Source organism: Mustela nigripes, chromosome 9 (assembly GCF_022355385.1).
Source record: "Mustela nigripes isolate SB6536 chromosome 9, MUSNIG.SB6536, whole genome shotgun sequence".
In the NCBI taxonomy this organism is placed as follows: Eukaryota; Metazoa; Chordata; class Mammalia; order Carnivora; family Mustelidae; genus Mustela; species Mustela nigripes.
The window spans coordinates 10,043,221-10,062,757 of NC_081565.1; the positions used below are offsets into that span (position 1 = coordinate 10,043,221).

At 38.2% G+C, this 19,537-nt stretch overlaps 1 protein-coding gene across 2 annotated transcripts in view; it reads left to right on the plus strand.

Moving 5' to 3' along the window:
- The window catches only part of NR6A1 (nuclear receptor subfamily 6 group A member 1), a 225,534-nt gene that overhangs the window by 35,282 nt on the left and 170,715 nt on the right, over positions 1-19,537 (plus strand). The gene's annotated exons all lie outside the window — the stretch shown is intronic.

The window sequence follows — 19,537 nt, forward strand, 5'->3', positions numbered from 1 at the left end:
ATACCTTAACAATATAAAAATTCATGTCTGTTCAACTAATGCTTAGTAATTTCAAGACAAAATATGTCCTACAGTGCTTATCAAACAGCAGGAAAATAGAATTGTCTTTCTAGAAGTAAAGTTCAGAGTCAGCTTTATAGGTAGTATAGCTGCCAGTATCTCTGAGTGAACATATTTTCTCATTGTCCTTCTCTTATGAATTGCCTTCATTTAGGAGGAGGAAAAAGGTAAATTCTTGAGTCATGGTCCTTCCTTGGATTTTTTTAACATTAGGAAGGACATGAGATGCTCTGAAATCTTTCAGATAGAGCTACACAAAAAATGAGCCAGATAATTGAGAACTTTGCTAGACATTGCGTGCTCTTGCTGTTCCAGGCTTAGTTCTAGTATCAGAACACAAACAGATAAGTCTGGGTCCTGTCCTTGTGTATTAATTTTATTGGAAAGTATTTACTTGTCTGGAATTACTTGAAAAGGCATTTTTTGAGCCTCTAATTTAGTACATATTACTCAAACTTATTCACCTTTTCTGCACTTAATAGCAATTGAAAATAGCTCCTGCCCATTTTCCAGGAAAGACCCTCATTAAGATTATTATTGAATTATGCTTCCTTCTGGGCCAAGTTTGACTTCTGGGCCAAATTATGCTTCCTTCTGGGCGTAACTCATTGAACATTTGTGATTGAATCTCTAGCCAGATGTGGTGATTTACACACCTGTCCATTCCATAAGAATGAATACGGAGTCATAATTTTGAATATGAGTTAGACTAGGAGTCACCTAAAAAAAAAATCACTTTTCTTTTCAAAACTGTGCTTAGCTTATGTAGGCAATATTCTCACTAATCCCATATTATCTTTGTGAAGTTAATAGTGTCTTATTCCTCTCTCTTTTACAGTATCACTGTAGTACTATTACAGTAACAAATGGGCAGAAGTAAAAATTTATCATCTCTGTCTCATACATCTTGGGGTTCAAAGAAACATGCGCAGTCATAACAAGTGATAGGAGACCTCAAGACTGTTATGGACTGTATGGGTTGTCTTAAGTTAGTTATGAATGTTGATACTTGCAGATTTCATGGCTTCTAACTGGGAAGAAATAACATTTTCTGTGTTAATGTCTCACGACTTTCCCATCTTAGATTGAGAACAATAGGAATTTCTCTCCAATACTTCTTTAGAATTTAGAGGCCCCAGTGTCTCTGCTATCCCTCAAATTTTTGGTAGGGAAAGCCTGCTCATGCTTGCTTATTTTGGAACAGGAAATACCATTGTTGCTGATTTCCCCTTGTGGTTGGCAGTGGTTGTAGATAGCAAGTTTGGGACAACAGGTAGGATGTGTTGGAACATAGATGAGGAAAAATATCTGACTTTGTCCTATTCAGATGGCTCTTTCCCCCCAACCTTTTCTGTGATAGAGCAGATGGGTAGCCATGTTTAGAATATGGGCAGCTGTTCACACTCTGGCTGCCTTCTTATGATTCCTGGGCTTCCTGGAGTCCAATGTTATGGCACAGGTTCAGGCTAAGTTCATTTCTACAAGAAGCATCTCTGTACCCTGCCCATTAGCATAAGCTAGGGACAAGGGCAGTCAAAGGTCAAGAAAAGTTCAAAACAGCATAACCTTTCTGTGCTTCTGTTTCCAAATAACCCAGTCCGCCTTGCTCCCTGAGTTTTTTCCTCAACCATCGTGTTTACCATGTAGTTGTAAAACTCAAGAGAACAAGGACTGACTTGATACAAGGGAAGTTAGAGAATAGAAGTCATTGTTGGTTAAAACAGGAGAAATAATTGATTTATGTTTGGGGGCCAATTAGGCTATAAAACAGGAACAGTAAAGGGACCTATGACTTTAGGACAGCTACTTGCTCTGATTTCTGTCCCACAGACAAGGGGCTCCCCAATAAAGGCTGTCAGCTTTCTAGGCTAAATTATTAATTCCTTTCATGCCTCTCAGGGATTGTAAACAGCACATAATACAGGAAAACAATTGATACTGCTCAGTTATTGGGCAGATAGAGGGTCAAAGGGTAAATAGTTGGATTAGCAACAGCTGTTCTTTCTCCTCAGTCAAACTTTTGTTTCTTATTATCTGTTTTAGCAAAGTCCTTCCTTAGTTTTTGCCCTCTAAATAGTTAAATCCATTTCGTTCCTTGTAAATAATTATTGATCAAAATTGGAAATGCTCATATTTTAATTCAGTTTCCAAAGTTGAAAGTGAGCATTTTTTTTGTATGTGCTATGTTGTTTGATGTGCAGAGGGTATTATCCCAAGGAAAGTAGCTACTTGAAGTTAGATTAGAAGCTTTTTAGCTATTTTTACCAGCTTCTTGTAGATCTTGGTGTAGCTTGATTAAAAGAAAAGATGTTGTCTTTGTTTAAACTGATAGTAGTAGGATAATGCATGTTCATGTGGAAAACACTAAGAGAAAAATATAAACACCCCAATCCCACCACCCAGAAATAACCATTGTTTCTTATTTGAGATTATATCCTTCCACCTTATGTCTGAGTTTGTTTTTTACATAATTTGGAATCATAATATATGTACAACTGTGTATCCTGTCTCTCCCCTCTCCCGTATCATTACATTGTGAGCGTTGGTCTAAGTCATGAAACATTTTTCATAAATATTTTTAATGAATGGAAGGATAATTGTTTGTAAGGGAACAACTTTACCACCATATTTATTTAACCATTCTTCTGTTGTTGGGCATTTAGGTTTACAGGTTTTTCTACATTCTATAATACCACAGTAACATGTTTTTTTGTGTAAATTTTTTGTCTGCATTTCAAATGAACCATTAGCATATAAACCAAAACTCTTTTTAATTAAGAGCATGGCCACTAGCTCAAGATTGTTTGGATTCTGTTTGGCTTCAGTATTTACTAGGTTTATAATGTTGGCTAAGTTATTTAACCTCTCTGGGCCTCAGTGTTTTCATCTGTAAAATGGGGACAATAAAAATTTATTTATACTTTACAGGGCTGTTGTGAGGATTAAATGAAGTAATATACACACACATATATTTATATTTACATTTAAAACCATGCTTGCCAAATGATAAACACTGTTAAGTGTATGCTATTCTCGTCTATGCTACATAATGTTGAAATTCTTGGTCTTTCTGTATTAATGGACTGTTGTAACTGCACTTTATTCAATTAAACTAGCCTGTGTTTCTTAATGACACAAAGATAATCATTCCAGATGTTAGCAGGTGTAAGTTACTGCTTCAAGTGAATATTCCCTCAGAAGAGCAGATCTCATATATTGCTGAGTACTTTGGCCAAGACTGTTTTTTACCATCTGGTTGACTGTTAGGCTGTTCTGGTCCCCCCACCCCACCCCAGCCAGCAGCAGGTAACCTCCCAAGTGACCATCTGCCAGCCCATTTATTTAACCTAATGGGAAACTAAAGAAGTTAACCCTCTCCTTATTTAAAACACATACTCATATTATGTACTCTTTGATCAGTACCATGCGTATGTTGGGGAAAAATTTTATACAATTAAAAACCCAACCATTAGTGTTTAAAAACACTGCATACTTGGGATTCTTGCTGACTCAGACTTAACGAAGATATATATATATATATATATCTCCACCCTCTAATGATTGGATTTTTAATTGTGTGTGTGTGTGTGTATTTATTTATTTCCCACTACTGATCAAGGATCTAGATGTAGATAAATGGGCTTTTTTTTTTTTTTTTTAGATTTTATTTATTTATTTATTTATTTGTCGGAGAGAGAGGAGCGAGAATGAGCACAGGCAGACAGAGTGGCAGGCAGAGGCAGAGGGAGAAGCAGGCTCCCCGCCAAGCAAGGAGCCCGATGTGGGACTCGATCCCAGGACGCTGGGATCATGACCCGAGCTGAAGGCAGTTGCTTAACCAACTGAGCCACCCAGGCATCCCGATAAATGGGCATTTAAAAAGCAACATGAGGGGAGCACCTGGGTGGCTCAGTCAGCTAAGGATCTGCCTTTGGCTCAGGTCATGATCCCTGCATCCTCAGATGGAGCCCCACATCGGGCTCCCTGCTCAGCGGGGGGTCCGTTTCTCCCTCTCCCTCTACTCCTCTTCCCCCCAACCCCCCGCTTGTGCTCTCTATCTGTTAAATGAATAAATAAAATCTTTATTGTGTATGTGTGTGTTGTTTTTTTTAGATCTTATTTATTTGACAGAGAGCTTGCACACACATAAACTAGCAGGGGGAGAGCCGCCCAGTTGCCCCTTGAGACTTTTTGTGGATTCTTCAGACTGCAAAAGAATAATATACTTCTCAGCTAGAGTCTTCTAGTTTCTGTCCAAATTCAGATATTCTGTACCGTGTCTTAATGGGTTCATTCCTAGTAGTCAAACTATTTGTCACCATTTTTGATCTTAGAAGACACTTCATATAAGCCCAAGTGTGGTCTGCAGAGAGTGAATTTAAGGCTGGGTGTTAGAGATCAAGGAAGGAAAGAAAATTAACATTTACTGGGTATTCTTTATGTTCCAGGCATTTTGCATATATTCAGTAGGAATGAGGATTATATCCTATAAAATTATCTTAATTTTAAGTTTGACTTTGTAATACCTAGTCCATTGTTGTTTTCTTCTCTCCCCACTTCTCTTTTTCTCTTTGATGTGTGTGCCAAGCTGTGCCAAGCTATAACACAGTTCATGCCCTGGTTTAGTCAGGAAAACAGATATGAAACTTGTTAAGTGCCTTTTACTACTACTACTATGTAATAATAACAATAATAATTATTGCACACTAAATGTTTCACATGTAAACACTCATAAAATGTGTTTTAAAAAAAAGATGCTATCCTGATCTTACTGATGAGAATATTGAGGCCTGGAGAGGTTAAAAGACTCATTCCGAAGTGTATAGTGGAGGAGTATCTGAGATTTGAGAGCTGTTTTTTGTGTGTGTGTGTGTGTGTGTTTTTAAAGATTTTATTTATTTATTTGACAGAGAGAGAGATCACAAGTAGGCGGAGAGTCAGGCAGAGAGAGAGAAGCAGGCTCCCGCTGAGCAAAGAGCCCGATGCGATCCCAGGACACTGAGATCATGACCTGAGCCGAAGGCAGCGGCTTAATCCACCGAGCCACCCAGGCGCCCCTGTGTGTGTGTGCTTTAAGATTTCATTTATTTATTTGACAGAGGGAGACACAGAGAGAGAACACCAGCAGAGGGAGTGGGAGAGGAAGAAGCAGGCTTCCTGCTGAGCAGGGAGCCTAATAGGGAACTCCATCCCAGGACCCGGAGATTGTGACCGGAGCGGAAGGCAGATGGTTCACCCATTGAGCCACCCAGGCAACCCTTGAGAGCTGTTTTTTAAAAATTTATATTATTGAAATCAATTAATTAGGGACTCCTGGGTGGCTCAGTGGGTTGAGCTTCTGCCTTTGGCTCAGGTCATTTCAGGGTCCTGGGATGGAGCCCTCACTGGGCTCTCTGCTTAGTGGGGAGCCTGCTTTTCCTCCTCTCTCTCTGCCTACTTGTGATCTCTCTCTTATTTAAAAATAAAATCAGTTAATTAACAGTGTATCATTAGTTTCTGAGGTAGAGTTTAGTGATTCATTGGTTGCATATAACACCCAGTGCTCATTACATCAAATGCTCTCCTTAATATCCGTCACCCAGTTACCCCATTCCCCCATCCTCTCTTCTCCAGCAACCCTCAGTTTGTTATCCTATGGTTAAATGGTTTGTCTCTCTCTCTCTGATTTCATCTTGTTTTATTTTTCTCTCCCTTCCCCTATGCTCCTCTGTTTTGTTTAAATTCCACATGAGTGAAATAATATATTTGTTTTTCTCTGATTGACTTATTTCATTTAACTCCTCTTCTGTCCTGGCCCTGGTTCTCTTGACTGTGACAAGTCTCAAATGCTAATGGAAGAGCCTAAAGCAGTATGATTTATAACATACATAATGGTTGTGTGTTTTTTTTTTTTTTTTTTTTTTTTTTTTGCATACAGAAGAATATACTGTTTTCTAAGTGTTTTTTGGGCTCTTTTGCATGTATTAGAATGATTTTGGACACAAACAAAATAATTCACTCTGTGGAATAGTTTCCCAAAGAGATTTCTTCTGTGGCTCAGGTTCAGGGTTATTCCACTACTTTTCAGACCGGTTCTTCCCCAAAACAAATGTAGATTCACAAATCTCCCTTGTTTTTCCCTTTATGTTCCCTTCCCTTCAGAACCCTGTTTCTGGGGCCATCTTCCTGGGCACATTAGGTATTTCACATTCATTACTGTTCCAAAAGCTTACTTCCAAAACTGAAGCTGAATCTGCTAGATCAGCTCTCCTGAATGTGGCCTTTTGCTGGGGCGTTCTCTTCTGATAAGGATTCTTTTGAACAGGGTAGTGATGGGATGAGATTCAGAGCTTAGGCTCTGAGCGCTCATCCCCTTGACCTCTGCCCCTGTTACAGAGTTTATACCGACTTGGTAGGGACTCCCTGTGGAGCCAAGAGTTTAGGACTTGTTTACAATTGATGAAAAGATAGTTGTATTCAAAGACTGTTGTTGGGCCCTTGGATAGTCATGGATCTCTGCCATTATCTCTGGTAGGTGCAGGGAATGCTGGGACATCTGGGTCTGGAGATTTGTAATGGATGACTAAGAAGGAATGAGCACAAACCAAAGCTAGATAGGTTGCTTGCTGCAGTGTTCTTTCTATAGAGGCAGTGTTTGCAGTAACATTTCCTGACGAGGGAAAGATTTCTGCAAACCTGTGCTTTATTTCATTAAAAAAAAGCTGAAAGTGGTTTAAATTCCAAGTATGATAATAAAGGAGATGTATGAGAATTCTTCTCCTTTTTTAATATCTCATCAGAAAATTTGCTGTTAAGCAAATGTATCAGGTAGTAGAGGGAAACACCACATTATTGAAGCCATCTTCAAGAGTTATATGTAGTTTAAAAAAAAAAGTTATATATAGTTTTATAAATTATGTTCTCTAAAAATCTTGTGCTCTAAGTATGCTGGGGAGAATATAGCAACTCAGTCCCAAGAGTCTTCATGTACCCTTTCTGGCCACACTTTAATTAACTAAGACCACACTTTTTAGCCTCAAAACCTGAAGGTACAGATTTTTTTTTTTTTTTTTTGGTCTAATATTTGTTGTAGATGTGAATCTGGGGAAAAAAATAAAGATAAGCATCTTCTTCTGAAGGGTGCTAACACTCACTATAAACCAAAATTAAATAAAAACATCCTCTGTTCGTAAGCATAGCAAAACAAACTGCATGAATAATAAGATTCAAAGTGAAAATACATGGAGTGCCTGGGTGGCTCAGGCAGTTAAGTGTCTGCCTTCAGCTCAGGTCATGATCCCAGGATCCCAGGATCCCAGCCCTGAGTCAGGCTCCCTGCTCAGTTGGGGAGCCTGCTTTTCCATTTCCCTCTGCCTGCTGCTCCTCCTACTTGTGTGCATGCTCTCCCTTTCTGTTAAATAAATAAATAAGTAAATAAATCATAATCTTTTTAAAAAGTGAAAATTCAAGGTTACATCTTTTTCATCTCAACGTAAAATTCCATGTGCTAAATGTAGTCTGGCCTATGGATGTATTTTGTTTGAGTATTTAAATAAAACATTTTAGTTGTCACCATTAAAAACCTGTAAGATTTTTGGGGTGCCTGGGTGGCTCAGTGTCTTTAAGCCTCTGCCTTTGGCTCAAGTCATGATCTCAGGGTCCTGGGAAAAAGCCTCACATTAGATTCTCTGCTCTGATTGCCCCTCTCTGCCTACTTGGTGAGCACGCTGGCGAGCACACACACTCTCTCTCTCTGTCAAGTAAATAAATAAGCAAACCTTTAAAACAAAAAACCTGTAAGATCTTCATAAAAATTTGGAGTTTTGGCCTTCTTAATAAATTGGGACTAGATTTTTACATTACATCTGTTGACTGAAATAGAATAGTGGCTGCCCTCTTGATGTGAGCATGTGCTCTGAGGTTTGTCACAGACCCAGATGGCCTCCTTCATCCAGTTACGTCTCCTGTGTCTTCTGTAGGCATTTGAGTCTATAGCTTCTACGCTAGAGAATGAAATTTATCAGTGCAGATGAAGGTGTGGGAAAATGGGAATTATTATGAGTATAATCTAATATCTGTCAAAGCTGAAAATGTGCAGGTTTATTTTTTTTTACAGATTTAGTGGTTTAAAATTTAAAAATTAAAGACTACAGATGTAGCAATTCACATCTCAGTCTTTATTCTATAAGAAATGACAGGTATGCAGAATATATGGTCAAAATATATTCGTTTCAGCAATTACAATAGATTGTGATTATCCTTGCAATGGAGGACTACTATAGAATTGCTAAGGAGAAGGCAGATTTTAGTCTGGAAGAAGGATACACCGAACTGTTAACAGTATAGTATCTTTGGCCAAATCGGATCACAGGGCAACTTTCATTATTTTAATTTTTAACAAAGCTCTTGTATTAGGAGTAAAGTATGCATTTTATTTTTTGAGAGAGAGAATGCATGTGTGGGGAGAGTGGGACAGAGGGAGAGGGAGAGAGAATCTTAAGCAGGCTCCATGACCCAGTGTGGAGTCTGACATGGGGCTCGCTTTCACGACCCTGAAATCGTAACCTGAGCTAAAATCAGGAGTTTAATGCTTAATCCACTGAGCCACCAGGCCACTTGAAAGATATGTATTTTATTTTATTTTACTTTATTCTGTGTTATTTTCTTAAGGATTTATTTATTTATTTTAGGTTGAGAGCAAGGGAGCATATGGTAGAGGAGCAGAGGGAGGGGGAAAAAGTTAAGCAGATTCTGAGCTGAGCTGAGCATGGAGCCCAGGGCAGGGCTGGATCTAATGATCCTGAGATCAGGACCTGACCCGAAACCAAGAGTTGAATGCTTAACTGACTGTGCCACCCAGGCACCTCAAAGAGATAGATATATTAATTTTTTTTAAGATTTTATTTATTTATTTGAGAGAGAGAGCATGAGAGTAGAGAGGTCAGCAGGAGAAGCAGATTCCCCGCCAAGCAAGGAGCCCAATGTGGGACTCGATCCTGGGACTTCCAGGATTATGACCTGAGTCGAAGGCAGTTGCTTAACCAACTGAGCCACCCAGGCGCCCTAGATATATTAATTAAAAAGATGTTATTTTTTTATTTGGCAGAGAGAGATCACAAGAAGGCAGAGAGGCAGGCACAGAGCGGGGGAAGCAGGCTCTCTGCTGAGCAAAGAGCCCAGTGTGGGAGCTCAATCCCAGGACCCTGAGATCATGACCTGAGCCGAAGGCAGAGGCTTAACCCACAAAACCACCCAGGTGTGCCCCAAAAGAGAGATACTAAAAAAAAAAAATCTTTAGTTCTCATTTCAGTTGCCAAATTCTAAGGCTGTTCTACAAATTAAGCTACTCACATTCTAGTTTCCCACCTTAGATCACAGATTTTTACATTCAGAATTCTCTTATCTTGAAATCGCTCTAATGGTATCAGTATCCTCACGTAGCAGAAATCATCTTGAAGCCAGAGACAGGATAAAAGCCTAGAGCAGTGTTTGCAGGCTTCTACTTGCAGCTAATCAAGCTCTTAAAATTGGCCTGCTTTTCAGAATTAGGTTTGATATACCATACTATCGAGAATAAAGGGATCCTTAATTGCTTCTCATTTGATTGTGTTATCCTGGCAGTTGCAGGGTTACACTGCTAGAAATGACCTTAATGGAAGATAACATGGAGCAGTAGAAAAAACATGAGTGAGAGTTTGCATCTTGGCTTTTGCCACATCTTTGCTGAGTGACCAGTTCCTTTGTCCATACAACAGTAATAATCCCTGTTATGGGTTGTTTTAAAAAATAAGTGAGGTAATATATATGTGAATTCTTCAGCATCTAGCTACTCTAGCCAGTCCTGTATGTTTCTTTGCTGAAATACATGACAGAGGTTTTCTAACTTTTTGGATTATTCAGTGAGCATTTACTGTATGCTAATGGTTTTTAAACATTATCTCTTTTATTCTCGCAATTCTTACGATGTTTTCAACTCTTGTTCCCTCCATTTTACAGATGAAGAAACTGACAGTTTAACACTTGGCCAAAGCCACACAGCTGGTAACTGGCAGAGCTGAAGCTTGTATGATTACAGAAACATTGTATTTTTTATCTTTTTAAAATAGTGGTATGATTTACGTGTAGTGAAATGCACAGTATATGGTTCAAGCACTTTTTACAAATGCATGCGACCTTGTAACCCATGTTCTGTCAAGATGCAGAACATTGTCATTCCTTCAGAAAATTGCCTTATGCTTTTTTCTTAGTCTATTGTACTGGTCTACCCCAAGAAGCATTAACCTCTGATCTCTGTCATGATTGGTTTTGCCTGTTTTAAAATGTCATATAAATGTAATCATACAACAGGTGCTCTTTTGTCTCTGGTGTTTTACATCATAACGTTTGAGATTTACCCATGTTGTTCCAGGTTTTAGTAGCTTATTTATTTTTTTATTGCTAAGTCATAGTCCATTGACTATATCACAGTTTCTCTATAGCACCTGGTGATAACCTGGGCTGTTTGTGGTTTTTGGCTGTTATAAATAAAACAGCTGTGAAAACTCTTGTACAAGATTTTTTGTGGCTGTACGTTTTTATTTCTATTAGACATATATCTAGGAATTGTTAGGTCATATCGTAGATGTATGTTAAGCTTTATGAAATTGCCAGTTTCCCAAATTGTTAATATATTGTACAGTTCCAGTAGTGTAGGAGTTCTAGTTTTTCCACATCTTTACAAGCGTTTGGTGTTGTTAACTTTTAAATTTTAGTCATTCTAGTGGGCATGTAATAGATTTTTTTTTTTTAATATTTATTTATTTGAGAGAGAAAGCACGAGTTTAGGAGGGGCAGAGGGAGAGAATCTTCCACGTCGTCTCCTTGCTGAGTGCAGAGCCTGATGTGGGCTTGATCTCATGATCCATGAGATCATGACCTGAGTCAAAACCAAGAGTTAGATGGTTAACTGACTGAGCCACCCAGATGCCCTGTTGATTTGCTTTTCCCTAATGACTAATTATGTAGATCACCTTTTCATGCTCTTATTCACCATTCATATATCACCTTTTAGATGTGTCTATTCAGGCCTGCCTGGGTGGTTTAGTTGGTTAAACATCTGCCTTTGGCCTAGGTCATGGTCTCTGAGTCCTGGGATTGGCAGAGTCAGGCTCCCTGCTTAGCAGGGAGTCTGCTTCTCTCTCTCCCTCTGCCCCTCTTCCTGCTTATATGCTCTCTCTCCCTCTGTCAAATCTTAAAAAAAAAAAAGTGTCTTTTCAAAGTCTTTTGACTATTAAAATCATGTTTTCTGTCCTATTATTGAGTTGTGGGTTTTTTTTTTTTTTTTTAAATTAGGATACAAGTCCTTCATCAACTATGTGGTTTGAATATTTTCTCCCAATCTGTGGCTTTCTGTTCTACTTTATGAATATTTTTTTTTGATTAGCAGAAGTTTTACATTTCTAGGAAGTCTAATTTATTCACTTTTTTCTTTTATGGTTAATACTTTCTGTGTTTTAAGAAATCTTGGTGTAACCTGAGGTTGCAAAGGTGGTGTTCTGTGTTTTCTACTAGAAACTTTTTTTAGTTTTTACATTTATGTCTTTAACTCATCTCAAATTAAAATTTTCATATGGTTGGAGATAGAAATCCAAGTCTTTCTTTATGAATAGTCATTTGTTTTAGTGCCATTTGTTGTAAAGATTTTCCTCATTGAATTTTTGATACACTTGCTGAAAAATAATTTGATATTTATATGTATGAGTCTATTTATAGATTGTATTCTCTGCAGTGTCTTGAATACCATAGCTTTATAATCAGTCTGGAAATCAGGCAGTGTTAGTGTTCCCACTCCATTTTCCCTTTAAAGTTGTTCAGATTATTTTGGCTATTCCAGGGTGTTGTGTTTTGTTTTTCATTTCCCTATAGATTTTAGAATCAGTTTGTTAATTTTTTTTTTTTTAAACAAAGAAGCCTCCCAAGATTTTGATTGGATTGGATTGATCCTATCAATTTGGAGAGAGTTGTCATTTTAGAACTGAGACTTCTATGAATTTAGTGTATCTTTTCACATTAGAACATGTTTTTTTCTTTTTTTTTTTTTTTTTTTTTTTTTTTTTTTTTTTTTTTTTTTTTTTAAAGATTTTATTTATTTATTTCACAGAGAGAGATCACAAGTAGGCAGAAAGGCAGGCAGAGAGAGAGGAGGAGGAAACAGGCTCCCTGCCGAGCAGAGAGCCCGATGTGGGACTCGATCCCAGGACCCTGAGATCATGACCTGAGCCGAAGGCAGCGGCTTAACCCACTGAGCCACCCAGGCGCCCAGAACATGTTTTTTTCTCATCAAGTTTTTGAAAGATTAGTGTTGAGATCTAGTATATCTTTCTTTAAACTTATCCAAAATAATTGTTTTTAATGCTATAGTAAATGGTATTATTTTAAAATGTTGTTTTCCCATTGTTTGTTGCTAGTATAGAAAAGCAGTTGATTTTTGTGTATCAAATTTGTATCACATAACATTGTTAAGTTTGTTTCCTAGTTCTAGTAACTTTTAAAAATAAATTCCTTGGGACTTTTTGTGTGTATATCTTTGAATAAAAACAAGTCTACTTCTTCCTTTTTGATGTTTATGAGTTTTGTTTATTTTTATTACCTTATTGCATTGGCTAAGATTTCTAGTCTAATAGCAGATAAAAGTGGTGAGAATGACATTATTGTTTTTGAATTTAGGGGGAAGGTGTTTAGTATTTCACTATCAAATATGTTGTTAGCCATAAGGTTTTTTTGATTCTTTTTCTTTTGTGTTTAAAAGTTGTGATAAAATACACATAACATTTACCATCTTAAAATTTTTTTAATGTATAGTTTAGTGCCATTAGGTATGTCCATATTATTGTGTAGCCATCACCACCGTCTATCCACAGAACTCTCATTGTTTAACACTGAAACTGTACCCATTAAGAATAGTTGCTCATTTCCCCTAGCCTCTGACAACCACTATTCTACTTTCTGTCTTTTGTGAATTTGACTCTTCTAGGTATTTTATATAAGCAGAATCATAGTATTTGCCCTGCTGTGTGTGGCTTCTTCTTCTTTTCTTTCTTAAAAAAAATTTTTTTTTAAAGATTATATTTACTTATTTGAGAGTGAGAGAGTGAACGAGCAAGGGAGCATGAGCAGGGGGAAGAGGCAGAGGGAGAGGGAGAAACCCGGATTCTCTGATGAGCAGGGAGCCCAACTCAGGGCTCAAGCCCAGGACCCTGAGCTGAAGGCAGACACTTAACCTATTGACTGAGCTATCCACGTGCTCCCACGTGTGGTTTCTTTTCTTTAGCATAATGTTTTTGAGGTTCATCTATGTTGTAGCATGTGTCAGAATTTCCTTTCTTTTTAAGGTTGGATAATAGTCCATCGTGTGTGCACACACCATTTTGTTTATCTCTTCATCTGTTGATGGACACATGGGCCACTTACACCTTTTGGCTTTTGTGAATAAAGCTGCAAATATGAATGTGCAGTATTTTTTCAAGTCCTTATTTTCAATTTTTTGATGTATATGCACTGGAGTTGCTGGAGCATATGGTAATTCTATTTTTAATTTTCTGAAGAGCCATCATACTGTTTTTTACAGTGGCTGTATCATTTGACATTCTCACTAGCAGTGCACAACAGTTCTAATTTTTCTGCATCCTCACTAATACTTACTTTCTGTGTTTTTGATAGTAGCCATCCCAATGGGTGTGAGGTGATACCTCACACGGTGGTTTTGATTTGCATTTCCCTAATGAGTAATGCTGTTGAACGTCTTTTCATGTGCTTATTGGCCATTTGTATAACTTCTTTTTTTTTTTTTTAAGATTTTTTTTTTTTTTTTTTTCACTTTATTTGACAGAGATCACAAGTAGGCAGAGAGACAGAGAGAGGGGGGAAGCAGGCTCCGCGCTGAGCAGAGAGCCCAGTGTGGTGCTTGATCCCAGGACCCTGAGACCATGACCCGAGCCGAAGGCAGAGGCTTCACCCACTGAGCCACCCAGGCGCCCCCATTATATAACTTCTTTGGAGAAAAGTCTATTTAAAATATTTTGTTCATTTTTAAACAAGTTTTGTTGTTCTTTTGAGTTGTAAGAGTGTTTTGTTTTGTTTGTGGGGTGGAGGGAGGAGCAGAGGGAGAAGGAGAGTGACTCTTAAACAGGCTCCATCACCCAGTGCAGAGCCCAAGCTGGGGCTTGGTCTCACAACCCTGAGATTATGACCTGAGCTGAAAGTGAGTCAGATGCTTAACTGACTGAACCACTCAGACACCCCTTATTTGTTGTAAGCGGTCTTTATCTATTCTGGATATTAGCCCTTTATTAGATATATGATTTGCAAATAATTTCTTCCATTCCATGGATTGCATTTCACTTTGTTGTTGGGTCCTTTTATAGAGAGAGATTTTAAATTTTGATGTAGTACAGCTTAACTTCTTTTTTCTTTTGTTGCCTGTGCCTTTTGGTGTCATTGCCAAATCCAACATCATTAAGCTTTTCCCTGTGTTTTCTTATAAAAATTTTATACTTTTAGGTCGTGCATTTAGGTCTTTGATCTATTTTGAGGTAATTTTTGACTGTATGGTGTAAAGTCAAGATTCATTCTTTTGTATGTGGCTATTCAATTTTGCCTTCACTGTTTATTGAAAGGATTGTCACTTCCACCATTGAATGGTTTGGAAAACCTTGTTGAAAATCATTGGCCATATATATGTGAGCGTTTATTTCAGGGCTCTGTATCTCATTCCATTTGTCTGTCTGTCTTTTTTTATGCCAGTACCACACTGTTTTGGTTCCAGTAGCTTTGTAGTAAGTTTTGAAATCAGGAAGCTATGCATTTTTTTTGTAGATGCCCTTTATCAGTATGAGCAAGTTCACTTGTATTCCTAGTTTGCTAAGTCAGAGCCTGGGTTAAGAGGTTGTTAACCTTAGGCCATAGTACCTCCAAAAGATATTTATTCATTTATTTAACTCATTATTTTGGACATACTGATTTATATTTTATTTGCGTGAATCTATTTTTTTGTGTAGTCATAAACCAACTATCTGGTTTTCTCTATTGGTTTGGAAAGTCTCTTCAAATTTGAAGTCACCATCTAGTGGTCTTCTTCTGGAAGCACAGAGATGAGAACCTGTGGTAGTGCATTGGCATTTATTCCCACGTAGTCCACAAGGTGGCAACAGGCCCTAACTGAAGAGCCAAGAACAAGCAATTGTGCTGAAAAATAGAACATGCTTGTAAAATTCATAATTAAACAGAATAGAAAACCAAGATTTTGTGAAAAGTAGTACTGCTAAAACTCAGAATCTGAGAGAAGGAATGAACCTTTAGCTCATTGTAAAAGCATGCCTGGAAACTCTAATTAAAATATGTCAGAATCTGTTTTGCTGCCTCCCTTTTCTCTCAGACTTCAAAATCTTGGCTTAGTCAGTGGCTATCCAGTTGAATATTGGGAGTTCAGTGGTGTAAGGTGATAGAGCAAACCATTAATGCAAAGAGATCAAAGTCTGGGGAGTGGGGACAAGAAGGATGTGTGCATATATCCCGGAGTTGAAAATCTCTTCCAGGAAAATGCAGGAAGAGGCATTAACAGCTCCATGCTGTCCTCTGAGTTTGGGACTCCTTTCCTTGGGCATCAAAAAAGGACTTTTTATGAATGTTATAGTCTAAGGTGTGGGGTTTTCTTATAAAAGTGGAAATTGGGAGAACAGAGATTATCCTGGACAAGGAATTAAGGTAATGATGAAGGAAGAAAGTCCATTAAGGGCATATGAGATTCCAAGAAATCATGGGCACAATATATGTGGCTCAGAATATATGGGGTGAGTTTCTAATGCTCCTTGATGTAGTTTAGAGAAAAAGTTGAAGAACTGCTAGGCTGGAAGTAATGTGACCTGGCATCCTAGAGCAGCTTGCTTGGTTATAGCAGTGATACCCGCTTTTTTGACCTTAGTCAATTTAGGCAGAACCCCATTACCTACTTAACTGCGTGTTCCTGTTTTCTATTGGAAATGGGCTATTATATACAAATACATTTTAGGGCAAGGATGATAAACGTGCTTTAGCAATTGAGGTAGGACTTCTGTTGAAACATGACATGTACACACCAAAGACTAATCATGGGAAAACTTAAAATAAGGATACTATTGATGCACTGCCATCCTGTTGTACACAACATATATTTAAATGATTGGAAAATGACGTTGCTAGGGGCTCCTGGGTTGTTCAGTCACTTGAGCGCCTATACTCTTGGTTTTGGCTCAGGTTGTGGTCTCATGGGTCATGAGTCAGGGTCTGTGCCTAGGGGAGTCGGCTTGAGATTCTCTCCCTCTGCCCCTCCTGTGCATGCACATATGTGCTCTCTCTCTTAAGTAAATAAACCTTTGAAAATGACATTGCTGAATGAGCTATAACTAAAGATTAAAAAGCAAGAATAGCAGCAATTGAAAACTACCACTAATTTTTCGATAGTGATAATGGAATTCTTCTAAGAACTGCAGGATTTCCAACTGACTGTATATGTTTATTAGTTGTAAGGTTTTTGCAACATTGCCACCCATTTTGTAGCAGCCGGTCTTTTTGGTGGAACACTAAAAAAGTGGAAAGACTAGAGTCTCTTCTTACTTTTAGTTCGTAAACAGAATTTTATTAACAGTTAACAAGTTACTTGTAATAACCTTTATTCATAAGTAGAAATGAATTGAACATCAGCCACTCATATGGTGATTGAATGTTGGATTAATTCATCAAGAGGATCTTTAAGTTCCAATCTTGAGAATCCTGGGGCTAAAAGATTGGGAGGGAAGAGGAGAAGGTAGGAAAAGGTAGAAGGAGGCTCAGCGCAATGGGCCTTTGGAGCTAGGTGTGAAATAGTATAAGAGTGTTCTTCTGAGATTGAAAGTAAAATCTTATCATTGTGTGTATGTATGTATGTGGTCATTGTGTATGCACAGATGTTTATAATAATAGCTCTAATACTGCCAATAGAATTATTCCTCATTTTGTGTTCAGTCCTGTTGACAATTATTATTTGTTGTGTGAGTCTAAAACCAAATGATTCTTCTAGGAATTGTTTTTCCTTATTGTTGAATGGAGTAGATCTGTATAATTGAGAAGGAAATAAAATCCTTTACGTAATGATTTTTGTGCTGGGACTTTTGTTGATTTTGTTTGGCGTCTGGATTACTTAGCACCTCAGTTGTCCAGGAAGCTGTCAACATAACTATAAGAGGCAGTAAAAGCCAAACCCTAAATGGAATTTTTATCCAATTAACCTTAATTGTGACATTTAGTCTCTGTTCCTTTCTCTTTTTCTGTTAGAGATTTTGTTAGACAAAAACTTCAGATTAAAATGCCTTATATCCTTTCCTAATAGCAATGATAATTTTGGCCCTTGACTATAATTCACTAAATATATATTAGTGTCTCCACGTAAGTTAAATAAATGTGATTTGTGGCCAGTAAGTTTCATCCTCTTTTTTTTTTTTTTAAACAAACTGGTAAAAATATCAGTAAGTAAACACATCTGCTAAGCAATATTGGTAAATTACTAGAAATGATCCCACAAACGCAGGTGCAAGATAACAGGGTCGTTTCCAAAACTTAAGAAATACAATGGGACTAGAAACAAATTTGGGAGAAATAGATGTTGATTGGGGAGTTGGTATGGCTGTTCACAAGTTAAAGTGCTATCATGTGAAAATAATACTTCCCAACAGGAATTACTATTGATTAATCTTCTTAATATACTTAGTGCCCTTCAGATCTTAAGTATTAGTGAAATAATTTTTACCTAATGTTCAGGTTGAACAAGTTTAATCTATGTAATACTGAAAGAAACTACCTTTAGTGGGGCGACGGATGATGTGACAAGGACTTTATTCTCACCTTATGTAATTCCTGTCACAACCTTATGAAGAAGATGGTGGTTTCCAGGTAAGAAGCTGAGGTTAAAAGTGAAGATCATACTACCTCTCATTGTCTGTCCATCATAGCCAAAGAAAACTCCAGATCTTAAGAGAATAAGATCTAATCTTAGGGGTTTGTAAAAATCTTGGTATAGCCAAAAAAACACAGGGTGAACACAAGGAGCTATATGGTGGAGAAGTAACTGGTCTAACCAGAGTATGAGTGATGTGGATTTCTGGGAAATACAGACTGGGGGCAAGGGAGAAACCAGCGGTGTTAACTGGAGTAGTTCAGTTGCAAGGAACAGAATACCGTTCCCTCCCTTCCCCTGCCCTCCCCTGCCCTTTAAGCCAGGTTAAAATGGGGACATTTGTGGAAAGTACAGGGTTTCTCTTGAGGCTAAAGGACAGAGCATTCTTTTGAATTTCATGAAGGGTTAAGACCAGAATTTCTTTCGCATCTCTGCGAAACTATTCCATTCCATTCATATGAAATCTTATTTCTGCTTTTCTGGTACCTCTGCCTCCTATTTCTTTTCCACCTCCCAAAAGCCCTAACTACTAGAGTCACTAGTACTCTGTACATGTATATATAATCTGAACAGCCCTAAATCCAATCAAGGCTAGGATAAGACTACACAGACAACCTCAGATCTTGTCACCAGGTAGGTACTCAAATAGGTCCTAAACAAAGAAGGATACTGAGTGCTGGCCCTTTTTTTTTTTTTTTTAAATAAGCCTAATTAATGTGCTTTTTTTTTTTTTTAAGATTTTATTTGTTGATTTGACAGACAGAGATCACAAGCAGACAGAGAGAGAGAGAGAGGGAAGCAGGCTCCCTGCTGAGCAGAGAGCCCGATGCGGGACTCGATCCCAGGACCCTGAGATCATGACCTGAGCCGAAGGCAGCGGCTCAACCCACTGAGCCACCCAGAATATTCAAACTAATATTCTTTGCTTCTGTATCCATGATGGAAAATGGCTGCCTCTGCTCTGCCTTTTCATGTCTTTCCAGCGTCCGTGCTCAGCACAGGCTAACTGAAGCATTTGTGTTCAAATTTTAAATGCTCAGAAAAGAGGATAAGCCCAGCTTGGGTTAGGTGTCCATTTGTCTTGTCAGGGGCTGTAGCCCCTTGACTATTTAGTAGAAGGTACAGATACATTTTAAGGAGAATATGAATAAAATAGACAGATTGTCTGACATAACTTTAGTCAGGTAGTGGGCCGGATGGAGGTTGTGGAAATTCACCATTAAGCTTGGCATTGAGGGACAGTGTATAGGTAGGGCAAATTCAGGGGGAGGGTTGATTTGGAATTATTTGTCAGCCCTGGGGTGAAAGGGCAAGGAGAGCTGGCAAATGAAGTGAGAATCCAGGTATTAGGTGATGCCCAAAATTTGGCAAGTAGAATAATTTTGAACTAACCAGTTGCTGGGTAGGAGTACAAGTATTAAGACTCAGGACTTTTTGGTCTTGGGATGGTAATGACCAGAGGGCCAAGAGTTAAGCCCAAGCTAAGCAAGGAACCCATGAGATAGATACACCCAGTCATGCTATGGGCTTAATTACAGTGGCCAGGGCCAGCAC